The sequence below is a fragment of the Triturus cristatus genome, chromosome 8, assembly GCF_964204655.1.
Source record: "Triturus cristatus chromosome 8, aTriCri1.1, whole genome shotgun sequence".
NCBI lineage: Eukaryota > Metazoa > Chordata > Amphibia > Caudata > Salamandridae > Triturus > Triturus cristatus.
This window is the reverse complement of record NC_140591.1, coordinates 52,945,879-52,949,921: the sequence shown is the minus strand read 5'-3', so window position 1 is coordinate 52,949,921 and position 4,043 is coordinate 52,945,879.

The window sequence follows — 4,043 nt, the reverse complement described above, 5'->3', positions numbered from 1 at the left end:
CCACTGATGCAGACGAGGTCAGGATCGCCAGGGAGACTTCACAGGATAGGTGAGTCACTCGAATTCAGGCAGTGGGTGTCGGGTGCAGATTGTGCTGGGGACAAGGATCCGCCTGGATCTGGAGTCCTTGAAGTTGGAGTTTCTTTGTTGGACAATCAGTGTCCTCGGAACAGAAGAGTCTTTTTCGAAGGCAGGGCAGGTCTCCAGGGTTATTGGAGGCTGCTTAGCTGCAGGACTCGCTGGCTTCAGCTCGCTGGTTCTCTGAAGCAGAGGACAGGCTGGCAAGGATGGGTCCAAAGCAGTTGTTGTCGTCATCTTCTCTGCAGCACGGCTCTTCGGTTCTTCTTCATCTTAGGCTGTCGTATCTAAGGAGCAAGGTTCAGGGGAGCCCCTAAATACCTAGATTTAGGAGCATTACAGGGCGATGTAGGTTGGGACCAATGGGTCCCTTCCCTGGGGTGTCTACACACTGCTTATGCCACCCTCCAGTCAGGACCTAGAGAGGTGGCAGATGGAGGGTAGCCATTCAGGAACCGATGCAGGGATTGTCGTTTTCCACTGCATTTTATATTAAATCCAACACTGGCATCAGTTTAGGTCTAATGTGCTGTGAAGCTTCATACCAAACTTCTCAGTCTTCAGTAAAGCCACCATGGAGCTGTGGAGTTTGTGCTGACAAACTCCCAGCCCATGAACTCAAAATGGCTTCACTGCACTTACAATGTCTGTGAATGGCACAGACACTGTAGCGGGTTTTTTTTTTTTCACGGAGTTTAATGTAGCGCAAACTTGACCCAGTTTCGGGTATCAGAGCGCTTTACATAGCACCAGTTGCGTTATATGAGGACACATTCATTTTTGTTAGGCTCGGGGAGATTTAGTAATTTGCCCAGAATCACAGGATGTTCAGCGTCATTTCCGAGACCCAAACCCGGTTCCCCAAATTCGAGGTCGAGTGCCCTAGCCGTTAGGCCAACTCCTCTCCCCTATTGCTCATGCAGCTATACTCTCAGCTGTGGTATAGTGTACTGCCTTTAGGGCTGTAATGCCTGCTAGAGGGGTGATGTACCCATGCTGCAGGCAGTGTGGGTGGACATTGCACACAGGAATGTGGGCCATGTCAACTCGTTAGTTTGGTCTGCACCAAAACACAGCCCACAGTGGCAGTGTGTGGGTGTTAAGGTGAGGGGTCTCCGAGGGTGGCATGCCCACAGAGGTACCTCTCTAGTCAGAGGCCCTTGGTATCAGGGGTACCATTTACAAGGGACTTGCATGTGGCCCAGAGGTGTGCCAATTGTGGAGACAAAGGTACCATTTTGGGAAAGAACATAGGGCCCTGTAAGCCTGATTGGGCACACTCAGTCAAGTTGGCATCATGTATCTGGCAAAAAGGTAAGGGGTAACCATGCAAAAAGGTGCACTCAAAGACTGAATTCAGACCTTTAGTTTGTACAAAACGTTATTTTGTTATTTTATTTCTAGAACCAAAAATCACTTAGTGCAGGTAAGTTTCACAGTGTTTTAAAAGTAGCAATACTTTTCAAGAATGCTGTAATGTTTTGTAGATGCAGTTATATACTTTAAAGTATTAAGAATGTTTTTGATAGAAGTCAATTAAGTACAGTTGTATGCTTTTGCAGTGGTAAGGTTAGACAGTTCAGTGCAAAAGATAGAACTACAATGCAATCCAATAGAGGAGAACAATGTTAAACAGTTTGCAGGTAAGTACTCAACTTACTTCCCCAGGCTTTGGGGGTTTAGGACAACACAGGGCAAGGTTCAAGACCAGGTAGGTACTGCACCACCAGCGGCACTAGGGCGGCCGAATGCAGAGGTCGCTGGGCACATTGTTATCCAATAGAGCCTAGGGGTACCTTGAAGAGGCACGGTTTTCAGGTAGGTACCGACGGTCTTAGGGTAAATGTCCTAGGGGTTGAAGTGGGCACAGGGAGGGAGCCACAATGCAGCACCAAAGCTACGCCACCAGCGGGACAAGGCAGTCGGGTGCAGGGTGCAAATCAGCAGCTGACGCCCAATTTTCTCCAATGGAGGTCATCGGTTTTGGAAAGAGGCTGCAGCCTTGGACCATGAGGCTGCGTGAAGGCGATCAACAACTGGGCAGGTAAGTTGGATAGCTGGGGGACACCTGGGCGCCGTCAGCTGGGCTCTCCAAAGTCGGGGACGGAGGATGCAGAGGTGCCTTTTGGTGTCGGGGTTTTCTCATCTCGTTCTTGTCGCGGTCAGGGGGACCCTTCGAACAGAGGCTGCAGGAGTTGAGGGGGGGGGGGGTCCTTGAGAGGTCAGCCACTGATGCAGATGGGGTCAGGGTCACTGGGGAGACTTCACAGGATAGGTGAGTCACTCGATCTCGGGCCATTGGCATCAGGTGCAGAGTGTGCTGGGGACACGGATCTGCCTGGATCCAGAGTCCTTGAATTTGGAGTTCCTTTGTTGGACAATACGTGTCCTCGGGATACAAGAGTCTTTTACGAAGGCAGGGCTAGTCTCTGGTGTTCTTGGAGGCTGCTGGCTGCAGGACTCACCAGTTTCAGCTCACAGGGTCTCTGAAGCAGGAGACGGGCTAGTAGAGCAGGGGCCAAAGCTGTGTCGTCATCCTCTTCTCTGCAGCACGGCTCTTCAGGTATCTTTTTCTTAGGTTGTCGTATCTAAGGAACTAGGTTATGGGTGCCCCAAAATACCTAGATTTAGTGGCGTTACAGGGTCCCTTCCCTGGGGTGTCTACACCCGCTCTTATGCCACCCTCAAGTGGGGGAGAGGCATATGCCTCAGCCTGATTGGGGAAGTCCCCTCATCTTCAAGTTGGAGGGGACTGAGATGTGTGCTTCGCTTCACCTCCTCTACCTGAGGGGGTGGGATTGACAAAGGTAGGTACACCTCCCTTTCCCTCTAGGTTCCCCTACCGATTCTCCTGCCCAAAGTGGGAATCAGAGTCAGTGGGAGCCAGTTGCTGATAGCAGCAGGGGTAGATAACAAAGGCAGCTGGCCTTTGAAGCTTCCCCTTGTGGACCCTGCACATCCTGGGGGAGCAGGCATGACACCTCTGCCCAGGATGTTCTTTGTTTCAGGACCCAGAGAGCGGAGGCTCTCTATGCAGGGGACAGAAACCTGTCTCGAGGTGGTAAATGGTGGGTAGCCATTCAGGAACCACACAAGGGGCATGTCGTTTTCCAGGGGGAAATCTCTAAGTAGCCCTATGAGTGCATTTTACATTAAATCCAACACTGGATCAGTGTGGGTTTAATGTGCTGAGAAGTTTAGTATCAAACTTCTCAGTCTTCAGTAAAGCCATCATGGAGCTGTGGAGTTTGTTCTGGCAAACTCCCAGTCTATGTACTAAAAATGGCTTCACTGCACTTACAATGTCTGTGAATGGCACAGACACTGTAGGGGCATATTGCTCATATAGCTATGCCCTCACCTGTGGTATGGTGTACCCTGCCTTTAGGGCTGTAATGCCTGCTAGAGGGCTGACTTGCCCATGCAGCAGGCAGTGTGGGTGGGCATTGCACACAGGAATGTGGGCCATGTCAACTCTTTAGTTTGGTCTGCACCAAAACACGCAGCCTACAGTGGCAGTGTTTGGGTGTTAAGGTGAGGGGTCTCCGAGGGTAGCATGCCCTCAGAGGCCCTCTCTGGTCACAAGGCACTTGGAACCAGGGGTACCGTTTACAAGGCACTTGCATATGGCTCAGAGGTGTGCCAACTGTGGAGACAAAGGTACCGTTTTAGGAAAAAACATGGGCCCTGTAAGCTGATTGGCAGGTACCCAGGGCACACTCAGTCAAGTTGGCATCATGTATCTGGCAAAAATGTAAGGGGGTAACCATGCAAAAAGGGGCACAGAAAGACTGAATTGAGACTATTAGGTTGTACAAAACGTTATTTTGTCATATTATTTCTAGAACCAAAAATCACTCAGTGCAGGTAAGTTTCACAGTGGTTTAAAAGTAGCAATACTTTTCAAGAATGCTGTAATGTTTTGTAGATGCAGTTATATACTTTACAGTATTAAGAATGTTTTT